General features: G+C 38.2%; 1 pseudogene; it reads left to right on the forward strand.

Annotated features, from left to right (window-relative positions):
• The first annotated feature begins 1,128 nt into the window (after positions 1-1,128).
• Positions 1,129-2,114, forward strand: LOC101611449 (annotated as a pseudogene).
• Positions 2,115-16,331: the final 14,217 nt, after the last annotated feature.

Consider the following 16,331-nt stretch of genomic DNA (forward strand, 5'->3'; position numbering starts at 1 on the left):
CAGAAGAGAGTTCTATCCTGCCAGGGCACAATGGCATCTATGTTTCTTTGGGCCAGCCCCTAGATGACTACCTATACAAGAAAAAAAAAAAAAAATTCCGTGCTCCTAATCCATATCAATAGCCCCTGGTGGGGAATCTATAGCTATTGCTCTGCTAAATAGACCTGTTGTTTTCTGCAAATTGTCATCTAAAGAATCATCTTTATACCTGTCTATTCATGCTAATACCTCTGGCCAAAGAAGCTCCTTTTTATCGTGGTTGGCATTAATTGTAGAAACTCAGAATTCCCCAACATGCTAAGAACAATTGACTGTTGGATATTCAGACATAAATGGGATTTTAATGTCACTACCACCAAAGTTCAAGAAACACCACAGAAAATGGGGTAGAAAAAGCCAGTGAAAGGAGTAAAAGGAGGTTGAAGGCTATCTTTGGAGCATGACATTCCCATCACAGTTGGTATTTTACAGCAGCTGTGATCACCAGCTAAAGACCAACGCAAGATTGATCCTGACAACATCCTGTCATGAGGGTGAGAAGGGCACATGAAGCCCCACCCCTCCCTTTCTGAGCACAAATTAGCAGATAATGCTGCAGGGGTGGCTGAAGGTGGGAGAGACATTTTCTTCAATCGTGAGAAACCCGTGATTCTATAAGTAGCGCTCACTCATCATCCTATAAACAACTCTAATGAAACTCAATGTATATGAAAACACAAAACAAAGCATACCTTAAAGTAAAAGAATGACTTGGTAGAAAGAGGAAAGGGATCCATAAAAGGGAAAGAGTGAAAAAGAGATGGTGACAGGGTGAGATGATAGAACCACATTATACAGAGCTGGAGAGAGATTGCTCAGTGGTTAAACACACTAGCTTGCAAAGCCTGATGGCCTGGGTTTGATTCCCCAGTTCCCATGTAAAGCCAGGTGCACAAAAGGGTCCATGCAATCTGGACTTTATTTGCAGTGGTGGGAAGCCCTGGTACACCTATTCTTTCCTCCCTCCCTTCCCTCTCTCTGTCTCTGTCTCTTTTGCTCTGTCTCTCTTAAATAAATCATATACTTTTTAAGTATAGTGTATACATATATGAAAATGATAAAATAAAACCTATTGTTATGTATATGCTAATGAAAATTAAAATAGGAAGCCATCAAGCCAGCATCAAGGCGGGAGCAGAGACCCCGCAGCCTCAGAAACGCTACTGCCGCCAGCGCGCCCGCTCCAACCCCATGGCGGACCACACGCTGTCCCTGTGAAGCCAGAGGAGATGGACTGGTCTGAGCTACACCCAGAGTACTTTGCTCCACTCGCTCAAAATCAGAGCCATGATGACCCGAAGGACAAGAAGAAGCAGCAAGCTGAGGCTCAAGTGGAGTTTGCAGAGGTGGCTTGTTAGTGGAACTGTCTTCCCTAACACTCTGATTCTGGGTCTGGAGATCCGGGTTGAAGGTGTCCGACTATGTACAAGACTGGATTCGGGCTCTACGTGCAGCTCCTGGAGGTGTCTTTCAGAGTATTGCCTGTCTCCATGGTAATGCCATGAAACCCCTTCCTAACTTCTTCCGCAAGGGCCAGCTGACAAAGATGTTCTTCCTCTTCCCTGACCCACATTTCAAGCGAACAAAACACAAATGGAGAATCATCAGTCCACACTGCTGGCATAATATGCCTACGTGTTGAGAGTTGGGGGCCTGGTATATACTGTAACTGATTGCTGGAGCTACCTCAATGGATGTGCATCCACTTTGAAGGGCATCCACTGTTTGAGCATGTGCCTCTGGAGGAGCTGAGTGAAGACCCAATTGTGGGACATCTAGGCACCTCAACTGAGGAAGGAAAGAAAATTCTACCCAATAGAGGAAAAAACTTCCCAGCCGTCTTCCGAAGAATACAGAACCCCATCCTCCAGGCAGTGACTGGGCTCTCTCCAAGAAGTTGGGGTACAGCCTGTGTTCATGCCAATTCTGGCTCCTCTTACCTTCTGGCCCCTCCCCTACCAACAGAAAACAGAGCTGACTGGGAAGGTCAAGGGACCTTGGACCAGAGGGAATCTTTGGAGAGGTGTGGGGTCTTGACTTCCCCCAGCACTGTCTTCTTGTTTCTCCTCAGGTAGAGAGAGGAATGCAATGGTCCACTTTCTGAACTGTCTGCTTGGCTCAAATGTACCATCGCTTATGTTGACTTTGCAGTCCCGAGGATAAGATGTGCATGCCCACGTGCCCATGCTGCTGTTTCTCAGGAAAGACCTGGGTGTGTATCACGTGCCTCCTCTCATCTGCCTACCTACAACTGACCTGGGCAGTCTGTGTTCCCTTTATTGTCGCTGTCACTGGAGGGCAAGGGAGCAGAGACCCTCACTTTTTTCATACTGGCCTTTGATTGCTGAACTTCAAGACTGATTGGCACACAGCCTGATGAGGGTGATGAAAGGACTGTTAAGGGAGGGAAGGACGAGGGGAGAAGTAGAGAACTAAACTGGAGGAGTCTTATTTTTTATTTTTTATTTTTTTATTTTTTTTGTGTTTTGTTTTTCAAGGTAGGGTCTCACTATAGCCCAGGCTGACCTGGAATTCACTATGGAGTCTCAGGGTGGCCTTGAACTCATGGCAATCCCCCTACTTTTGCCTCCCGACTGCTGAGATTAAAGGCGCGCGCCACCATGCCTGGCTTTGTGTTATGTAGTATAGGTAGTATGTGTATGTGAATTGTGTATGCGGTGTATGCATGTGTATGTGCATATACATGTGCACAGACACACACGTGTGAGTAATGCAGAGAACATGAGGTGTCCTTGCTGTCTTTTGGTTAGCCTGGCTGACCAGTGAACCTCAATGATACTGTCTGCCCAACTCAGGGCTGAGGCTACAGGCGTGTGTGACCATGCCCAGCTTTTCCATGTGTCTTTGTATAGTGGCTTGGGAACTGAACCCTGGCTGTCAGGATTTATAAGGAAATGCTTTTTAACCACTGAACCATCTCCCCAGGCTGACTGGGAATTCTGTAGTTCCAAGATGACCTTGAGCTCACATTGATCCCCTGCCTCTGCCTCCTGAGTTCTGGGATTCAAGGTGTGTACCACCACACTGGGAAATATCCAGCCTTTTTTGTTTGTTTTTGTAAGGTAGGGTCTCACTCTAGCCCAGGCTGACCTGGAATTCACTGTATAGTCTCAGGCCTCAAACTCACAGAGAGCCTCTTACCTCTGCCTCCCGAGTGCTGGGATTAAAGGTATGTGCCACCATGCCCAGCTAATCCCAGACACACACACACACACACACACACACACACACACACACACACACACACACATAGTTTTTTTAAGCCTGGTATGGTGGCACTCATCTTTAGTCCCAGCACTTAGGAGGCAGAAGTAGAGGATTGCTGTGAGTTTGAGGCCACCTGAGACTAATTCCAGGTCAGCCTGGTCTAGAGCAAGACCTACCCTGAAAAGCCAAAAAATAAATAAATAATTTTTTAAATAAAAAAAGAAAATTAAAATAAATTTTAAAAATCATACATAAAATAAAATCCTTATAAGCCATAACATCCTTAACAAAAATTCTATGTTGCATAGCATATATTATTGTTGTTGTTGTTGTTGTTATCAGCAGTAGTAGTGGTAGTTTGTTTTTGAGGTAGGGTCTTAATCATAGCCTACACTGAACTGGAACTAACTTTGGCCTCAAATTCAAATTCAAAGCGGTCCTAATACCTCAGCCTCCTGAGTGCTCAAATTAAAGTCATATGTCACCATGCCTGGTCCCTTACCATTATTCATAAGTTTAAAAGATGTTGACTAATTATTTTTCCAACCTCATCTCCCACTATACTCTACTTCTCATACAGTCGTCATTAAGTATCAATAATCCATAAAAGGTATCATTTAGTGTTCCAAATCCTAGCACTGCCATTCTTCTTATTTGTTTATTTATTTATTTATTTATTTATTTATTTATTTATTTATTTTTGAGGTAGGGTCTCACTCTGGCCCAGGCTAACCTGGAATTCACTATGTGGTCTCAGGGTGGCCTCAAACTCATGGTGATCCTCCTACCTCTGCCTCCTGAGTGCTGGGATTAAAGGCATGCAACACGACACCCAGTTTAACACTGCCATTCTTAGTCATTGGCAGGTTTGCATTTCCTGTTCTATATCTCATCCCCCATCATGTTCCTTCTCCTTCCACAGTCAGTTACCTAGGTTCTGTTTTTCTCAGTGATTTCCAAAGAAACTCACATTTTTAAATTCAGTTTTTGAAAATTTGTTATTATTTCCCCCTCATATAACCAGGTAACTAGAATCTCTCTCTTGTGATTCTATAATGGTAAAAGAGAAAGAGAATGAGGAAATCTTCAGACAGAGAGAAAGTAAAAATAGGGGCAGTGCTGCTCCTGGCGGCGGGAAGGGTGATGTTGCTGGGGCACTGCTGGCCTGCCTTACTATGTCTGCTATTTTCAGAGTCTGTTGACCATAATCTTGTGGTTTATATGTGCATTTGCTTATACCAATCATTGGCACCCAGCCTCCTGGACAGAAATAAAACCAGATTGTTGGGAATATTTTGGAAGTGTGCCATAATTGGTGAACAAAAGAGTCCTTATGTCACAGCATACTGTGTAGTAAGTGGCCTTCAGTGTCCCCTAAAGTGACACTTTAACATCCATCAAATTTCACTATAAACAAGGACTTACCTGCAGAAACAGTGGGAAGAATGGTTAAGCCATTTATCTGTGAACATTAGATGAGATAAATTTTCAGATACCGTCCTCTATTTTTATGTTATTGGACCAACAATCTGTATAAATTATTAAGGTGCAACCAACTAATACACAGTTTAATAAACTGCAACAATCAACTTCAGTACTGTTACTCAATATTACATTCTGAAAATATTCTTCTGTTTTGGAGTAAGATAACATAAAGGCATAGTAGAAAACAAAAATGGTAAATTACTCTGTTCCTTTCACTGGGACTTGGAAACAATATGTGCCTGCAGAGTGACTAGACTCTTCATTGAGAAAATTATTTTTCTTGTTGTGGATTGCATTTGTATTATTAATTTTGCTTTTCACCTGTCCACATTGTTTTGATCCTTAACTAAAATACCTCTACTCTTAGGAAACTCTATAATTTATTTTAGGTACTTAAATGTTTAAAACAAGCCAGGCATAATATCACATACCTTTAATTCCAGAGCTTAAGAGGGTGAGGTAATAATAATATCAGCATGAATTTAAGGCCAGTCTAGAGCTACAGAGAAAGTTACAGGTGATCCTGGGCTAGAGTGAAACTATATCTTGATAAACAAAAACAAAGAGAAAGAAAGAAAAGTTTAAAATGAGCCTATGCAGTTCTTAAGCCCTAAGATAAATGAGATGACTTACAAGTAGAACTGGGAAAATGTTCAATCTTAAATGAGCGAAGCCTCTGGTCAAGTGCGGACACATAAGTTAGGTGGTACCAGCTAGCTGCTGTTGTCTAAACAAGACAATAGTCTTAGAATGAAAAAAGCAAAATTGAACAATTGCACAATGATTATCCTAAATATGTTTTTTCATTCTGATGAATGTCATATATTCTAAATAGAATATTTATTGTAACAGTCCCAATGAAGTGTAATTTTTTCTTAATACAGCACTTTAAATCTAGTTTATGCTCTGTTAACTTGAACTGGAATCTCTTCTATAACTGTAGGTGACAGACCTCTAACCTACTTAATCTGCATACAATGGTCCAAGTATCTGAGCTTTGATATTGAAGGAAGAGTTTTGGAAATTTTTAACTAGGCAAGAAAACTATTAGGAATGAAATTTGCAAGGCAGTTGTAAGTTTGTGGTTATCATTTCTTATTTTTTAATTAGTTAAAAATGAAGTAGGTTTCCATATGAAATCCTACTAATTTGTTTTTATTATTGACAACTTTCATACTTATAGACAATAAATCATTATAATCTCCTCCCCTTCACAACTCCACTCTTCATCTTCTAAATTAGTCTTTTATTTTGATGCCATCATCTTTTCCTCCTGTTATGATGGTCTTGTGTAGGTAGTGTCAGGCACTCTGAGGTCATGGATATCCAGGCCATTTTGTGTCTGGAAGAGTGCATTGTAAGGAATTCTACCCTTCCTTTGGGTCTTACATTCTTCCTGCTACCTCTTCTGTAATGGACTTTGAGCTTTAGAAGGTATGATAGAGATGTTTCAGTGCTGAAGGGTCCTCTGTCACTGCTCAACACTATGGTGAGTTCTGAGTCATCCCAGAGGTCACCACCATCTAAAGAGAAGTTTCTATAGCCAAAAGTGAGAGTAGCATTAATATATGTTTATGAACATTAAGGAAAGTACTTACCAGCCAGTATGGCGAGCATAATATGTGCAGTTAGCCAGGCACCAGCAGGTATTATACTCATGACTTTCCCTGTTACAGATTATTAGTATTAGACATGTATTCTCTTTCATGGAGTGAGCTTCCAATCCAATTAGCAAGAAGTTGGTTTCCCAAAAAATAGATATGAAAACTATTGTATCCATTAACTCATTTGGCCTACCTCTCTCAACTTAAGGCTTTCAGTGTCCACTAGTGTTTACCTTCACTGGTTATCTCTCTCTTTCCAATGGAGCTACATGCAGCATATCTTTTCCCAGCTTTCCATCAGCTGGCCTATAGGAAAGAGGTTTTCAGCTCAGCTCCAGCAACATTTCTCAATGACCTTGCAGCCCATTCATATGGAGTCTTCAGCAATAGGGTCTTACCAGCTATTTCTAGTGGGAAACCAAGAGCCTTGGCAATGGCCTGTAATGTTTTGAGGGCATCAGAAACCTCTCTGGCCAACAGCTCACTGGAAGGTATCCAGTCCCTAGCACTGACAATTTTTAGAAACAATCTATGGCTTCTGGATGTGCCATTGTCCAAAAAAGTAGGTTTCCATATGACTTATTCTTACCCTCTTAGATTTTTATTAACCCTCCTTCATATTTCCTTTACTCAATCCTTTGACCTCACTTAGGCCTTTCCACCCCCCAGTAATCTGTTCTCCTTACATAACTAGGATGCTATCCCCTTAAGACTCTCCTGCCTCCTTCACTTACAGCTCCTTTCTAGCTTACTGGACTCTGCTACCAAGTTTTTACCAACTTACATACAATTTCCAACATTAGTACCTAGGAACCCCATCTGACAGAAAACATGTGTCATGGCTTTCTGGGCTTTGGTTACTTCATTAGGTATAATCCTTTCCAGGTACATCCATTTCCCTGCAAATTTCATAATTTCATTTTTTCTTTACTGCTGAATAGAACTCCATTATGTTAATGTGCCACATCTTCATTATTTACTCATCAATTGAGGGACATCTAGGCTGGTTCCATTTCCTACATATTGTGAGTAGAGCAACAATGAACATGTGTGTGCAAGTATCACTAACATAGTGTGATGAGTCCTTAGGATATATGCCTATGAGTGGTACAGCTGGGTATATGATAAATCTTTTTTAGCTATCTCCGGATCCCCCACAGAAATTTCCACAATGGCTGAAATAGATTATATTATGACCAACAATGTAGTAGTGTTCCTCTTTTTTCTGCATCCTTGCCAGTGTTTATTGTCATTAGATTTTTTGTTTGTTTGTTTTTTCTATTTTCCAAGGTAGGGTTTCACTCTAGTCCAGGCTGGCCTGGAGTTCACTCTGTAGTCTCAGGGTGGCCTCGAACTCACAGCGATTCTCCTGCCTCTGCCTCCCGAGTGTGGGGATTAAAGGTGTGCACCACCATGCCTGGCCTTCATTTGGTTTTTTGATAGTTGCCATTGTGACAAGAGTGAGATGGAATTTCACAGTAGATTTACTTTGCATTTCCTTGATGGCTAAGGATGTAGAACATTTTTTACATGTTTATATGCCATCTGTATTTCTTCTTTTAAGAACTCTCTACTTAGTTCCATAGTCTATTTTTAAATTGGGTTGTTTGATTTCTAATTAGTTTTTTGAGTTCTTTGCATATCCTGGATATTAATCCTCTGTCATATGTATAGATGACAAAGGTTTTCTCCCATTCTGTATGTTGTCTCTTTGTTCTGTTCACAGTGTCCTTTGCTGTACAAAAGCTTTGTAATTTCATGAGGTCCCAGTGGTTGATTAGTGGTTTTATTTCCTGAGGAACTGGTGTTATATTCAGAAAGCTGTTGCCAATGCCAATATTTTGAAGGATTTTCCCTACTTTTTCCTGAAGCAGTTTCAGAGTTTCAAGTCAGATATTAAGGACTTTGATCCACTTGGACTTAATTATTTTGCATGGAGAGAGATAAGGATCTATTTTCATCCTTCTCCATATAGAGATCCAATTTTCCTAGCACCATTTGTTGAATAGGCTGTCTTTTCTTCAATGAGTATTTTGGGCATTTTTGTCGAAGGTCAGGTGGCTATCACTGCCCAGATTTACATCTAGGTCTTATATTTTGTTCCAATATGTCTTTTTTGTGCCAGTACTATGCAGATTTTGTTACTATAGTTCTGTAATATGGGTTAAAATCAGGTACAGTGATACTGCCAGCCTTATTCTTGTTGCTCAAAATTGCTTTGGCTATTTGAGGTTTGTTGTGATTCCAAATGAGAGGATTGTTTTCTCTATTTCTGTGAAGAATGCCCTTAGAATTTTGATAGGGAGTACATTAAATGTGTAGATTGCTTTTGGAAAGATTGACATTTTAACAATATTGATTCTTCCAATCCAAGAACATGAGATGTCTTTCCATTTCCTAGTGTCTTCTGCAATCTCTTGTTTGAGTATTTTAAAGTTTTCATTGTAGAGGTCTTCACTTCCTTGGTTAGATGTATTCCAAGGTACTTTATTTTTTTCATTTATATTTAGTTATTTATTTTTAGGCAATTATGAATGGGAGTGATGCACTGATTTCATCCTCAGTATGATTGTTGATATTATATATGAAGGTTATTGATTTTTGTGTGCTTATTTTGTATACTTTTACCTTGCTAAAAGCATTTGTTAGCTATAAGAGTTTGATGGTAGAGTCCTTAGGGTTCTTTATATACAGACTCATACCATCTGCAAATAATGATAGGTTGATATATTCCTTTCTCAGAATTATATCGCTTTTATGTGTCTCTTGCCTTATTGCTATAGCTAAGACTTCCAGTACTACTATATTAAGTAAATATGGAGCAGTGAACACCTTTGTGTTGTTCACAATTTTAGTGGAAAACATTCTAGTTTTTCTCCATGAAAGGATGTTGGATTTTGTCAAATGCCTTTTCTGTGTCTATTCAGATAATCATGTGACTTTTGCCATTCAGTTTATTTATATAATGTATCACATGTTTCAATTTGTATATGTTGAACCTTTTCTGCATCTCTGGTATAAAGTCTCCTTGGTTAGGGTGAAGGACCTTTTTGATACATTCTTATATTCTGTTTGCCAATATCTCATTGAGAATTTTTGCATCTATGTTCATGATGAAGATTCATCTATAGTTTTTTTGTCCTGTCTGTCTGTTTTTGGAATCACAGTGATGTTGGCTTCATAGAAGGAGTTTGGTAGAATTCCTTCCTTTTCTTTCCTTTGGAAAAGTTTGAGAAGCATTGGTTTTAGTTCTTCCATGAATGTCTGGAAAAATTCACCAATGAATCCGTCTGGGCCTGTATCTTTTGTAGTTGGGAGATTTTTTTTCATAACTACTTGGGTCTCTGTACTTATATGTCTATTTAAATGGTTAATCTCATCTTTATTTTTTTTTTCTAGGTCATATACATCAAGGAAGTCATCTATTTCTTTCAGATTTTAAAACTTAGTGGAGTATGTTCTTAAAGTATGTCCTTACGATTTTCTGAATTTATTTGGTATCTGTTGTAATGGTGCCTTTTTCATTTCTAATTTTATTAATTTGTGTCTCCTCTCCTTTTAGTCAGATTTACTAAGAATTTATCAATCTTGCTTATCCTTTCAGAGAATCAACTCTTTGTTTCATTGTTTCTTTGAATTTCCTTGGTTTCTATTTCATGAATTTCTGCCCTAGTCTTTATTATTTCTTCCTGCCTACTGATTTTGGTTTGCCTTATTCTTCTTTTTCCAAGGCCTTAATGTGAAGCATTAAGTTGTTTACTTTTAACCTTTAAAATTTCTTAATATAGGTGCTTAAAGCTATAAATTTCCTTCTGTGGACTGCCTTCAATGTGACCCAAATGTGTTGGTATGTTGTGTTCTCATTATTATTTGATTATATGATTTTTTGATTTCCTTCTTGATTTGTTCATTGACTCATTCAACATTCAGTAATATACTTATTAGTTTCCATGATTTTGTGCATGTTCTATAGATTTTCTTACTGTTGATTTATAGTTCAATCCTATTATGCTCAGATAGAAGGCAAGAAATTATTTCAATTTTCCTGTATTTGTTAAGCTTGCTTTGCATCCTAATATATGGTCTATTTTAGAGAATGTTCCACGTGCTGCTAAAAAGAATGTGTATTCTGCAGCATTGGGGTGCAATGTTCTATAGATATTTGTTAAATCCATTTGTTGTATGATCTCACTTAATCCACTTGTTTCTCTATTTTTTTTTTGCCAGGATGACAGTTCAATTGATGAGACTGGGTTGTTGTAGTCACCCAGTACAACTGTATTTGGTGTTATCTATGAATTTAATTTTAATAGCTTTTTTTTTTCTTTTGATGAAATTGGGAGCCCCCATGTTAGGTGCATATATGTTTAGGATTGTAATGTCCTCCTGTTGGAGTGTTCCTTTAATCAATATAAAGTGACTTCCTTTACATTTCCTAATAATGTTGGTTTGTAGTCTACCCTATCAGATATTAGGATAGTGGCACTTTCTTATTTTCTAGTCCCATTTGCTTGAAACACTGATTTCCAACCTTTCACCTCAAGATATTGTCCATATTTTACAGAAAATTGGGATTTTAGGAGGCAACAAATAAGAAGGGCCCTGCATTTTAACCCAGTATGAAAACCTGTGTCTTTTGATTGGGACATCAAGGCCATAGATAGTAAGATTATTATTGAAAACATGTATTTATTCTTGCCATTCTTCTTTGTAGTTTCCAAGTTTCTGCTTTACTCTCTTGTATTAACTACTATTTGTATATGGTTTATTTTTTCCTAATTCCTTATGTGTGCTTTTCTTTCTCTTCTGCATGGAGGATTCTGTCCAGTATTTTCTGTAGAGCTAGTTTAGTGTTCATATATTTCTTTAGCCTGTTTGTGTTGTGGAAAGTCCCTATTTCTCTATCTTTTTGGATGGCTAGATTTACAGGATAAAGTAATCTTGGTTGACAGCTGTTATCCTTCAGAACTTGGAATAAATTATTCCAAGCCCTTCTGACTTTTAAAGTTGTGTTGAGTAATCTGTTGTTATCCTAATGTACTTGCATTTATATGTAACTTGATTCTTCTCCCTAAGTGTTTTGAGTATATTTTCTTTGGTTTGTGTGTTTTGTAGTTTAATCTTAACATGACAGTGAGAACTTATTTCCTGATTTTCTCTGTTTGGTGTTCTGAAGGCTTCCTGTTTCTCTATCGGTATCTCTTTCCATATGTGGGGAAAGTTTTCTTCTATAATTTTGTTGAAAATACCTGCTATGGACTTGGTGTGAAAATTCTTCTCCTTCTACTATGCCCTGAATTCTTATGTTTGATTTCTTCATAGTTTCCCACATTTACATTCATGATTTCCTATTAGTTTATTGTTCTCCTCATTGGACTGTATTAGAGCTGCCACCTGGTCTTCTAGTTTAGATATTCTGTCCTCTCCTTGATTCATTGTGCTGCTGAGACTTTCTACAGTTTTCTACTTGACTTATTCTGTTTTTCGTTTGTATTTTCACTGACTGGTCTTTCATCATTATTTCTATTTCCTTACTCATGTCTTATACTGACCTCCTTATTTAATTAAGTTGGTCTTCTGTGTTTTCCTTCAGGAGTTTGTTTTCTTCTTAAACTCCTTTGATTTCTTTGAGTAGAGAAATAATTTTTTGTTTGTTTTATTTTAAAATCATTGTCAGGTATTTCATCTAAGAGACTCACTGGGAGTCACTTATGATATATTTTTAGTTTTTGGTGAGATTGTATTTTCTTGATTTTGTGTTTCCTGTATTGTAATGTAGAGATTTTTGCATCTTAAGTTAATTTGATGTTTGAGTTTTCAGATGATGTGCACTTTTCTTGACCATGTGAATCCAACTTTATATATCTTCAGAATAGAAGTTTTGTTGCCAAGTGTAGCTCTTATACTCCAATAAAACAGCAGAAGTGATCGTAGGTGTTGAGTTTACCTGCTTTTCTAGTATTCTAGTATACTGGGTGGAGCAATTTACTGGCATATTCTAAAATTAAACTGAGCTATATGCATTCAATCCAAACTGAATGCTTATGCACAAAATACTTTTGCAATTGTGGGGATTAAAATAATCAGATAATCTAATAATTCCAAAGACTCTAAGTGTGTGTGTTGCTCCACCACACCTTTAATCCTATCAGCTGGGAGGTTAAAATTTCTAGTCTGCAATGTGTTCCAGGTCAGTGTGGGGCTAAGTCAGACATTCCTCCAGTTATGACAGAAGAGAGAGACAAAGACCCAGTGAATCAGGGAACATCAAAGGGAACAAGAGTCAACACCAAAATACAGCTTATTTGAGAATGGTAAAGCCAATCAAGAATATCTAACATATAACCTTCCCTGACATGGAAACAGAGATTAGCACTTTCATTGCAGGCCTGTCTACCTGCCTTTGTGTAAGTAGGCCTTGTTACCTTTTCGGATGGCTTCCATTCTCACCAATGCTGAGTGCCCACCTCTATCATTCTCTGTTGTGCTGTGTGTCTAGTGTTCTGACCATCTGTGCTGGATGCCATGTGGCCTGGAGTGAATGAATTTCCCAGGGGTTCACTGCACTGACTGCTGGGGATGGGAGGCTGTGCAAGTGGCCTGGAATTGTGCCAGAGTTGCTCAGCTGGACACCTTTGTGTTCTCTTTCAGCAGCTGCTCAGCTGGTCCCTGCTGTCTTCTTCAGGTTTCTTGACTTAGCAAGTAGGCTGATATGAATGGAAAATACCTCCACCTGGTTTCTTCTCCTGCAGCATTGCACCAGCCAGGTGAGCAGGCATGTGGACCAGGGCCTCTGGTCCCTTGGTAGGTTTCTGGCCAGTTTCCTCCATTCTAGGGTATCTTTGTCTCTCCTGCTTCTCTGCTGTATTTGATAATAACTTGCATATTTTCACATTGTGGTAGAAGTGTGTTGTCAAGTTGCCTACAGTTCTTTCCTTATATCCAGTATCTACCAGTGACTCCTCACAGATACAATCCTAGGAATGGTCTTGTCTTTCCTGTCTTTAATATTTTAACTAATACTACTATTTGAGAATTATAGACTGAGTGCATGACACTAGAGTTTACATAATGTCTCCTCTTAAGAGGTGATGACATATGCGAAGCAAGTCTAAGTCTGGGATCCTCATATACCATGATGCTCAACCTGTCAGACTAACGTAGCATTGAAGCACTGACTGAAGAGTCCGCTGGAGCCCAGCTGGTGGTAATGTGCTTCAACAACAGAATGTCGTGTGCCATCAGAATTCAGTATGTGGATTGAACTTAAGAACCTATTTTGTTTTAGGTTTATAATAGGAAAAAATATGTCTACATGACCCATGAATGTAAAGAAGACAGGCCTCCTTAGATTCACTTGCATTTATTCCCAGGATGGCATTAAGTTAGGTCAGATACCTGATACATGGAAAGCAAAATACATTTTCAAGGCCACACAGCAAGAATCCCACTGTACTGTAATGTAATAGAATTCCAATAGGAATAGGAATAAACCCTAATATTTATAGGGGTAATTCACCATGATTATTATCAGTAGAAGCTGAAAATATAGCAAGAAGTAAGGAAGAAGATTCATGGCATTTAGTGTAATTATTCAGGTACTGTTTATACTTTCTTTGCCCAATTTTCACTGAGAATGGTGTACTATGTCATGGCCCAAAGTGCTTTTGGTACTTACTGGGTAATTGCATAAAATAAGTCACTAATACAAGTGGAGAGTAGATAAAAGTATTAAATCTAGAATAGATAAATGATGAAGGGAGCCATAAATAGTAAATGCTTATTTTAGATCAATTACGGCATTACTTCTTCCCTTTAGCCTTTTTCTGTATGAACAGTGGCCAGATTACAGTTTATGGAGTAAAGTATCAACACTGGCACAATTAGTTGAGTGGCATAGATAAAAGGATATGCCAAGTAACTAAAGACTTCTGTGTACTTCCCCAGAGTATTGTCAGGAATAGTTTCTAGCCATAAGACCTTAGTGAATCCCTCAACTACAGATATCTCCAGTGTTCAAGGTTAAATGATGACCTGTGTGCAGGATTTGCAGTTTGACTCAAGCCAGAATATATAGACAGAGGTTATTTTCTCACCATGCAAGATGTTTCTGTACTCTGTACTTCTAAATTCCTTCAGTGATTTTGCCAAGGCTTTCTTGAGCTTGTTTTAAGATTTTACTTCTTTCCTGATTAACCCTTCATCCATAACAAAGACACCTTACATTCTTTCAGTGTCTATGATAGAATTAGAGCCCTTTTGCCTTTTCTAGATAGTATATTTTGGGAGGAATGTAGTTTTAATTTTTTTATCATGTTACCTGAAAAAACATCACAGTGGTTAGCACATCATCTTTTCTATTTAACAAATACAGAAGTCAGGCTGGGGAGATGGCTTAGTGGGTAAAGGTACCTGCTTACAAAGCCTGATCGCCCATGTTCAATTCCTCAGTACCTATGTAAAGCCAGATGCACAAAGTGGCACATGTGGCTGGACTTTGTTTGCAAGGTAGGAGACTCTAGTACTCCCATATTCTCCCCCTTTCCCACTTTTTTCCTCTCTTCTCCTCCGTTCCTCTCTCCTTTCCTTGCAAAAACATAATTTAAAAAATTAAAAAGAATACAAAAAGTTAGGAAACATGTATTTAAATTAAAACTCTTAAAAATTGCACTCACACAGAAAACACTCTTACCCACTGAACCATTTCTCTAGACCCAAGTCAAGTGTTTTTGAAAGATATATGCATACACAAGTCACAGAAGATATTTAGAACTAAGATCCACAATCTTTCTCTTCAGATTTTTGTACTTTAACAGGATGTCTCCACAATATACTTACTGGAGTAGATACAGTTGGGAAGTCATAAAAACAAAAATCTAACTAATGATCAGCCAGTTCCTGAATTTCTACTCAAAATAATAGATAATGAATAAAGTTATGCAGATTTCAGGATTAATGATCAATTTCTTCTTAGCCTTATTAATAGGCTTTTTCATATCAGCTTGCAATTCAAACAATAGATATTTCCCTTTATTGTCCCTGCTTGTTTCAGTAATTTTCTGTCTTTATATATGTGATGTTTGATGCCACTCCTTCAAAGTTTACAGTAATATATGTTTACTGATGAGTATCAATACTGTTACTTCCAAATATCGCCAGAGTTTGAAATTTCTTTCCCATGGCATATATAGGTTTGGTAAATCCCACAGGCATCTCAAGCTCAACTACATGATTTGGCTTTTCATGTTCCATGTGCTTCACTCTCATCTTCCCACTACTTCAACTAACTCTCTGTTCATCATCTCATCAAGACAATCAACCGATAAAATTATATCCCTGACGGTAGTTCTTGTGTCTTTTTCGCTCATCTCATCCCACATGTGTCATGGAATGTGCAAGTGCTATTCTACAGAATAGTCATCTATATGAAAAAATAGAATCACATAATTATTTTTCAGGATATATTTTCAACTATATAACTTTTCAGAATTTGGTACCACTTGAATTTAAGACCTTATATGAAGTCCTACTTTCTTATGCAGCTTGAGATATTCTTTTCTCTGTCCTTTTGCAATGTAATAATGTAAAGCCAGGAGTATTATTTTGCAGCTTATATAAGCTATTTCATACTTGCACATTTTCCTGCACCCAGGACATCCTTTGTGATGAAATTAAATAACTTTTCACTCAGAAGATTATCTCTGGATCTCCAAGAATGTTTCCCTCCTTTTAACATCTACTATATTCAACACTATTTTCTTTTTAATATTTTATTTATTTATTCATTTATTTATTTGATATAGAGGGTGAGAGAGGGGAAGAAAGAGATAGAAAGAGCAAGAATGGGCATGCCAGGGCCTCAAGCAACTGCAAATGAACTCCATATGCATGCACCACCTTGTTCATCTGGCTTACAAGAGAACTGGGAAATTGAACCTGGGTCTTTACATTTCATAGGGAAATGCCTTAACCAGT

This window comes from Jaculus jaculus, chromosome 13, assembly GCF_020740685.1.
Source record: "Jaculus jaculus isolate mJacJac1 chromosome 13, mJacJac1.mat.Y.cur, whole genome shotgun sequence".
Classification (NCBI taxonomy): domain Eukaryota; kingdom Metazoa; phylum Chordata; class Mammalia; order Rodentia; family Dipodidae; genus Jaculus; species Jaculus jaculus.